The sequence below is a fragment of the Myotis brandtii genome, unplaced genomic scaffold, assembly GCF_000412655.1.
Source record: "Myotis brandtii unplaced genomic scaffold, ASM41265v1 scaffold134, whole genome shotgun sequence".
NCBI lineage: Eukaryota > Metazoa > Chordata > Mammalia > Chiroptera > Vespertilionidae > Myotis > Myotis brandtii.
In genome coordinates, this window is record NW_005354756.1 from 283,032 (window position 1) to 291,793 (window position 8,762).

The 8,762-nt window shown below is 53.4% G+C and overlaps 1 protein-coding gene across 1 annotated transcript in view; it reads left to right on the top strand.

Annotated features, from left to right (window-relative positions):
* Positions 1-8,762, top strand: part of LOC102261724 (E3 ubiquitin-protein ligase PDZRN3) — an 82,746-nt gene that overhangs the window by 30,480 nt on the left and 43,504 nt on the right. The window lies entirely within an intron of this gene.

Consider the following 8,762-nt stretch of genomic DNA (forward strand, 5'->3'; position numbering starts at 1 on the left):
CTCCGCCGCCGAGGCCTCGTCTTTTATCGATGGGGAAACCGAGGCAGGGAATGAAGTGAGCAGCCTCGTTCCTGCTCAGTGGAGACGGGAGGGACAGACAGAAGACAGAGGTCACTTGGTCTGCCTTCCAGGCAGAGACCAAGCCTGGATCCACCCCAGCACCCACGGGTGCCAGCCCCCCTCTCGCTCATCCGTCCCCGGGTGGCCGGTTGCCAACACGACTGTGAAGGCAAAGTCACTTCCTCGAGGGGTCTTGGAAAATAAGAAGGGAAAAGCCGAACACGTGAGAAATATAAACAGGAGAGGAAGCCTCTGTGTTTTTAAAATTGTTGTTTACATCTTGCCTCCTTCCACAAAGGATTTGCGGCGGCTTAGGAGGGAGGCCGAGGGGAGCGCCCTGCCTGCGAGGTTCCGGGCGCCGAGGTCGTCTGCTGCTGCCGGGGTTCGGGCCTGAGGCTCACAGATAAATGGAACCTCAAAAGGACTCGGGTGCCTCTGTTGCCCGTGGTTTTCATTTATTTTGTCTTTGGGGGAGGAAGCCCTGGTTATGGGTAGGCCCGGCCCTCCCCTTCTCCCGTCTCTGGCAGAGAGCCCTTTATGCTTCCGTACACCAAAATGTCCGGAGACGTGACATTTATGTGTTACAGTTACCAGTACACCAGGCCTTACCTGGGAGCTGGCCCCCCAGTGACTTGGGTGGGGAATCGGGCCTTGCTGTTGGGCGGAAGGATAGAAAACCTTGTGCCTGCAGCGCCCCCTGGTGGCCGTGCGGGACACTGCGGCGTCTGGGAAGCACCACCTGGGCCTCAGGTTGCTCCGAGGTCAGTGGGACCAGGACCGTGGACTCTGAGTGGAGGCCCCTTGCTCGGCTTTTCTTATTTCCTATCTTGGTATTTTTGCTCCTCTGCTGTGTCCTGAGTTCTAGAGGTGACTCAGGGCGGGTTTTGTGCACAGGACTCTGATGGCTGCCACTGTGTCCAGGCGGCTTGGTGGGGGCTCGTGCAGGTGTGTGCAGCTCAGCCAATGTGGGGGGCGTTTTTCAAGCAGCTGAGCCCGTCCTGAGGACTGGACAGACAGACAGCAGGACGTCTTGAGGACTGGACAGACAGACAGCAGGACGTCCTGAGGACTGGACAGACAGCAGGACGGCAGTAGCTGCGCCGGCCACCACATTTCGGGAGTCTGACCGTGAGTGCTGGTGCCCGAGCACGCGTCCCACATGCGCCGCCCGGTTAATGCTGCTCTCCCGTCCTCTCTCCTTTGCCAGGTGCTCAGCTGCCAGTGCTGACTCCTCGTGTGGCTTATTCCAATCAGACCTGACCCCCCCACACCTCCTCCCAGTGACCAAAGTTATGCCGTCGTGGGTTTAAATGCGCCGAGAACCCAGAGGGAGAAGTCACCTCCATCTCCCGATGCAGACAAAACCTATTAGTGCATCCCTATGTGTGCTTTACGGGTGTGTGTGTGTGTGTGTGTGTAGGTGGAGGGTATGTGTGTAGCATTTGTGTGTGCGTGTGTGTATATGCTTGCGTGAGTGTGAATGAGGGCATTAGAGAAGATGAGAACGGAAATGCATGTACACACACGCACGCACACGCACGCACACAGGATTTGTAGAGACACATCTCTTTCCTGGTGTGCTATGGCCTGTTTTACCCAGCAGCACTGTGAACAGCAGCCTCTGTCCTTATTTTAAAAAATAAACAAGGGATTTGCTGCAAATAAAAACCCTGATAGAGCCTCGTCCAAAAGGGCCAGGAGCACCTGTTAGTGGCACTGCTGTCGTCACAAATGTCGCTGCTGCGTTGTTCGCTATTTATTTTGAGAGAAGTTCCCAGAAAGCCTTTTGGTGCGTTTGCCCACACCTGCACAGTCCTGCTGTTCGTGTTAGATCGCACACGTGCCCGTAAGTCACCCTGAAGCGGTGATCTCCAGGTGGAAGGTCCAGTGACTTCCGCGGTGTCCACCTGGGGCCGGGACGCGCTTTGCAGCTCCGGGGACGTGCTCTGTGGCTGTAGGGAGTTGAGTCAGGACGTGACGGGCTTCGTTCCTGGAAAATGAAGCCCTGGGCGGTGGAGGCACTGGAACACAGGTCAGGTCTGTGATCACCGACCGCTGACGATTTGGGAGAAAAACAGCCAAAGAGCACCCAGAGGCAGCCCAGGCCCGGGTGCGCCTGCTGGTGGCCGAGAGGCTGACCCGGGAAACCAGCCTCCACTGTTTGGAGCTGGGAGCGTCGTCATGGAGATGGAAACCTTCCCGGTGCCACAAACCCCTGCTTGTCATCAGATGGCGCCGTATTTGTTCAGGTGGTTCTAGCAGGAAGGGCTGAGGCAGAACAAATTTGTTCTTCCTGAAAGGCGCCTTTCTGTGCACAAAAGAATACGTTTCCTCTCTTTCGTCCCCCAGTTAATGGCCCATTATCAGCCAATTAAACCCATGTTATACAGCCCTCGCCAACTAACCCTATGTTCCTGTGTGTTTAACCATATACTGTTTTAATTGAGGGTGCGAACGGGGTGCATTGGGTGGTCATCTGGGGAGAGTAACAATGTCACACACACAGCCAAGAGTGTAACTTAGGTTCTGTGTAGTACGGAAGCCGGGAGTGTGAGTAAAGACGTCGTCTGCGTGTGCATTGCAACGTTAGGTTACCGTATCCACCTCTCTGTTCTGGTCTGGAAAGGACTAGCCAGCCGATGTCTGTCTCGCTCTGTTCAGACCTGGGCTCTGTTCAGACCTGGAGGTCGTCTCCTGCTACAAGCCGCATCTGTCCGAGGCCTCTCCCTGCCCCGGCTCCCCCTGCCTGCGTGTCGGGGAGCAGCGCTTGATCTGTGTATGAATTTTCTTTAAAAGCTTTAATTGTAGGTTTTTTCTTTCAGTCTGTGGTGCCTTTTGCCCCAAAGAAGTTCAGAGGTATGACCGAGTTTCTTGAGACACATTTACGGTCTCGCTGAGACAGTCGAGCTCAGACACAGTAAACGCGGTGTTCTATTTTTGGAAACGCACTTGTATTCTGTCATTTAAGATTTTTGCAAAGCGGATGGGGAGAAGCATTAGATGATGTTGTCTGTAATCAAAAACTACCAAACGAAGCAAAAGAAGGATTTTTTTTTTCATTGTCCGTTAGCTGAGGCTGAGGACACAGTGATGGGAACGATGTTTGAAATGAAGCATAATGGGTAAAGAATTGGTTTAAAAACGAAGAATTTATTTTTTTTTGAAGCCTGAAAAATTTATTATTTTTTTAAACTATGAAACCCTACGTCCTTAAAGACTAAACATAAAGAGTTGTTCCTGTGTGATGTCAGCACTTGGTTATACACGCCTGTCATTTGTGACTGGAACTCTCACCAGATTCATGACCTCAGTGGAATCTTCCAGGTAAATAAAGGACCACTTAACACTTTTGCTTGTGAAAGTAGAAAAACTTCTAAGGGAACCATTAAAATAAGTCTAGATTGAGCCTACAAAGGCAACACAGCCCTCTAAAACTCGGTTGGTTTCTTCTAAAAAGACTGAGTTACCAAAATACTTTGTGAAGAGTTTTTTATCTTTATTTAAAAACAATTATAGTTTTAAAGTTGAGATCAAGAAAACGTTAAGATAAAATTGCCGTATCTAAAACGGGGGCACACCGAGCCTGGCAGTGTGATGGCCTCTGTCCACGGGCCCCCACACCAGCCCCAACGGTTCAAAACCATCTCGTAGAGCGTTTGCGTCTTTTTGCTCATGGGGAGAACTTAATTTTCCATGTTTATTTAAACAGCATCAACGTGACTCCAATAGAAAAACGTGTTGTGTGTAAAACACTTTTGTGAAGAGTTTTTTATGTTTATTTAAAAAAATTATAGTTTTAAAGTTGAGATAAAGAAAACGTTAAGATAAAGTTGCCGTATCTAAAACGGGGGCGCACCGAGCCTGGCAGTGTGATGGCCTCTGTCCACGGGCCCCCACACCAACCCCAACCGTTCAAAACCATCTCGTAGAGCGTTTGCATCTTTTTGCTCATGGGGAGAACTTAATTTTCCATGTTTATTTAAACAGCATCAACGTGACTCCAATAGAAAAACGTGTTGTGTGTAAAACACGGCTCTGCCAGCAGGTGGCGCTCCGGCATCACACGTGTCTCTCACTGCTTCTAGCTGAGTGGGCTTACGCCCTCTTTTCTGTAGCTGAGCCTGGGGTTGTCGCCTGGGGTTCCCTGAGGCCAAATCCAGACACAACAGCCCACAAAACCGCCCACCTGTGCCTGTGTGTTGGGGGGAAGGGCGCTATAATCAGAGGAATGTCAAATAGAATGAACAGATATTGAAGAAAATGATTTTTCTTGTTAGTGGCCTAATCGCTTGGAAAACGAAGTCCCTTCCCCTCCTTTCTCGAATCCTCCTGCAGTCAGTCCCCGATAGGAGAAGCCGTTCGCTTAGCCAGTGGTTCTCAACCTTCCTAATGCCGCGACCCTTTAATACAGTTCCTCATGTTGTGGTGACCCCCAACCATAAAATTATTTTCGTTGCTACTTCATAACTGTAATGTTGCTACTGTTATGAATCGTCATGTAAATATCTGATAGGCAGGATGGTCTTAGGCGACCCCTGTGAAAGGGTCGTTCGACCGCCAAAGGGGTCGCGACCCACAGGTTGAGAACCGCTGGCTTAGACGCTGACGAACCCCATTGTGAAGTGGGTGCCTCCCGCTAACAACCTGCCACTGGGGCTGCGACCAAGTTATAATTTGGCTGAAAACATGATCATTACCTCAGACAAAGGGCGTTAGTGACACCTGAGCGTGCATGGCGGGCCCGGCGGCTCCGGCTGTTGGTTTCCTCTCGGCCTAATGACAACGCTAAGGAAAGAAAGGGTCTCCTTTGGGTAAAAGCGGAGGCAGTTCACAGAGGCCCATCTTCCGACGGCTCCTCTCAGAACTCAGAGGACAGCCACCCACCTGTTCCCGGGAAGCATGGAGCCAGCGGGTGAAACTGGAGGAGGCTTCCCTTTGACCCCGAGAGCCGCGGCTGCCGCCTCCTCTCTTTCCAGCGTCGCTGGTTAGGCTTTGCACGTGGTAGGAGCCCGGAGAGCTTGCGGAGTGGGCCGCTGCTCGGTGTTTAGCGGGAGGGGCTGGGTCTTCTCCAGCCACCGGCGAGGTGACGGGCCGGTCCCTGGAATTGACGGCGCGCTGGAGGCGGGATGGATGGGCCACGGAACCCGGAAGTCATTTGGGTCTGCACGTGGGATTTCATGCTGACTCAACTGTAGAGAAGAGTATTGTTTGCCGACGTTGCTCCGTTTGACTCAATAGCTAGAGACTCAGGGAAGGAAAAACCCCTTCGCCGGGCCACTGTGGCCACTGGGACAAGTCTGCTGCCAGGGTTTGGCCCACGGTTCCCTCTGAGGACACGCCCGGTGCTGGCTCGGGAGGGGACCCACACCCTCAGTGGGTGGTGACACGGCTGGACCTGACACCGTCCGGCTGTGCCGGCGGCAGGGCCTCCCTGTGACCGGAGGAGGGTCCCCGGGGGCCGCAGGTGCGCTGGGGCCTGAGCGCAGAGTCCCTTGTTTAGGAAAAACGCTGTGTGTCGTGTTCTGCAGAGCAGGCAACACCGTTAAAGTCAGGTCCCCAAAGGCTGTCAGCGGACCCACAGGTTCACACGTGAAGAGACGGGATCGGGAGGAAGGGGGCTGATTCCCAAAGCGACGATTGTTACTCCATCATCGTCAAAGCTCCCGCGGCCCTGGCGGTCTGGTGTCAGCGGTAATCAGCTGGGAGCAGGTAACTGTGACATCTTCATCTGCGTGTCGTGATGGGCTGGCGAGTCCCTCGGAAAACACAGGGAGGGGACAGCCTTCTCGGGGTCGTGCGGGCAGAGCCGAGCGAGTCGAGGTGCCTGCGCTCCGTGTTATGTACGTACCTATTCTATTGGTGGCTTTTCCCAGTGGGAAAAAAATCATTTGTGTTCTTTTTGAAGACTATGATGTTCTAATACTAAGATACAGAATCAAATGCTACTGTAATTCAGTAACAAATTGCTTTTGAGAAAATGCCTTGAATTTCAAAACCCGGAGCTGTCACTTTAGGAAACATCTCTCTAAACTTGGAGACGTCGAGGCTGATTCCGGTGTAGACGGGGCATTGGGATACGGATGTGCTTTAGCTGGGTTATCGGTGTCGGGGGCCGGATGACGTGCAGCCACCTCAGCTTCGGGGCAGAAGATGTTAACGAGAGAAGCGCACCAGCTGCTAAGAGACGGGGACTGAGGCTGTTTCTTAGGTTGATTTATTCTTATCTTTCCAATGCCTTCAAAATTTACCCGAAATGAAATAAGACTCCTGACCTGTGACCCGCCTGATGATCAGGTGCCGACCGCCTGCGGCAGCTTCACAGATAATCAGAGCCGACCTCCGCGAGCTCCCCCCCGCGGAGAACGTTGTGCCTGCGCCGCACCAGCTAGCGGATGGCTTTCCTTCTTTCTTCTTTTATTGTGGCAAAATCTACAACATTTACCACCTTCACGATTTTATACTCAGAATGCTGTACCAGGTCATCGTCTATTTCCAAAACCCTCGTCGCCCCAAACAGGAGCTCTAACCACTAGCAAATGTCTGGCTTCCTGTGGGTTGTTTTGAGTTTTCTAAAAATCCTTCCACTGCTGTCCCCCTGCAGTCCGAGTCCCCCCACCATCCATCCTGGGCTCCTGCACAGGCCAAGGACTCGGGGTGATTGCCCAGCGGACTCTGACTCAAGCGGCTGACCGAAAGCAGCCGCCCAGCCACCAGTGTCTCCAGCCCACAGCATCCCTGGCCCACGGCATCCCTGGCCACTGGCATCCCTGGCCACCAGCATCCCCGGTCCATGGTGTCCCCAGCCCATGGCATCCCCGGCCCATGGCATCACTGGCCACCGGCATCCCCCGCCCATGGCATCTCCGGGCCATGGCACCTCCTGGCCCACAGCTCCTGCTCCTCCCACTCCCCTCAGCCTGACCCACTTGCCGCCCGTGATGAAGATAAAGTCCTTGGCCGCGACCACGCTGTGTGGGCACGGACGTTGGTAACAGCCTTAAATTCACTTAGAGAAATTGGAAACAGGGAGTCACGTGCCGCCGCTGCCAGACGGGCCACTAATGACTGGATGAGATGCTGTGGCCGCCTTTGGGTGTAATTATAGGTTTTTATCATCCTTGCCCTGCCTGCGAGTTTTTCCAAAGACAACGGGCAAGGCCTCCTCAGGTCTTTACACCACACGGCCTCTCCGAAGGGCACTCAGCGGGTGCCACCCGGTTCCCCAGAGCGCGGATCAGATGGGCGGGCACAGGGACAGGCAGCCAGAGACAGAACACACCGTCCCGTCCATCCCTGTTAGCCACACAGAACAACTCTGGGGGGACCTGGGGCACGTGGAGGCCAAGTGCTTGGGGCTGCACGTCTAACACAGCAGCGCCCCTTCCTGTGCTTTTGCAAGATCACCGGGGTCCAAAAATACCAAATGGAAAATTCCAGATATTTTGAGAGAGAGAGAGAGAGAGAGAAAGAGAGAGAGAGAGAGAGAGACCGCCTTCACGTAACTTTTTTAAAGATATATTTTTATTGATTTCAAAGAGGAAGGGAGAGGGAGAGAAGATAGAAACATCAATGATGAGAGAGAACCATTGATCGGCCGCCTCCTGCATGCCCCCCACTGGGGATGGAGCCCGAAACCCCGGCATGTGCCCTGACTACGAATCAAACCGTGACCTCCTGGTTCATAAGTCGATGCTCAACCACTGAGCCACGCTGGGTGGGCTCACATAACTTTTACTACAGCGTACTGTTATAATTGTTCTACTTTGTGATTAGTTATTGTAATAGCTCACGGTGCTAATCGATAGGCTAAGCCAGCGGTTCTCAACTTGTGGGTCTCGACCCCTTTGGCGGTTGAACGACCCTTTCACAGGGGTCGCCTAAGACCATCCTGCATATCAGATATTTACATGACGATTCATAACAGTAGCAACATTACAGTTATGAAGTAGCAACGGAAATAATTTTATGGTTGGGTCACCACATGAGGAACTGTATTTAAAGGGCCAGAAGGCTGAGAACCACTGGGCTAAGCTGTATCATCGGTGTGTATGTTCGGAGCAACGCCGTGGGTGCAGGGTTCGGTGGCTCTGAGGTCTCAGGCATCCACGGGGGTCTCAGAACGGATCTGCGGGTGAGAGACGACCATGTGGAGGCGGGAAGCTGCCCGGGACCCGGAGAAGGTCCCTGCAATAAGGACTTGCCCGCCAGCAGGAGCAGCCCTGGGGTGGGGGAGAGGGTGGGGGTGGGGGCAGTTCCGTGACTGTATGTGAATCCCCAGTGAGGGGACAGTAGTCTGCACTGCCCTCAGCCACACCCCCTCAGCCTTGCTCTTGATATTCTGTGTGCACTTGGGGTCGCCCTGCGCTGCTGCGGGCGGGACGGCGCTCTCAGCGGTTCCAAGGTGCCCACCCCTGGCGAGGGCTCATTTCACCCCGCACCGGCCCAAGGCAGGGAATTTATATTCAGTCGCCACTCGGCGTCTCCCAATCTTCTGGGGACAGATTCGCCGCAATCTCCCTTAAATGGATTTCGTGGCCTTTCTCTCGGGCCTGCATTTGACATTTTCTCAAGAATGTTTATTTTTTAATTTACAACTTGGAGAGGTTGATTTGATGAGATGAGTTTTATGCAACAGAATAAGATGGGTTCGGGGCGGGGGGGGGGGGGCCCTGTGGGTCTGGAGTTGGGGGCCAGGGGGGGGG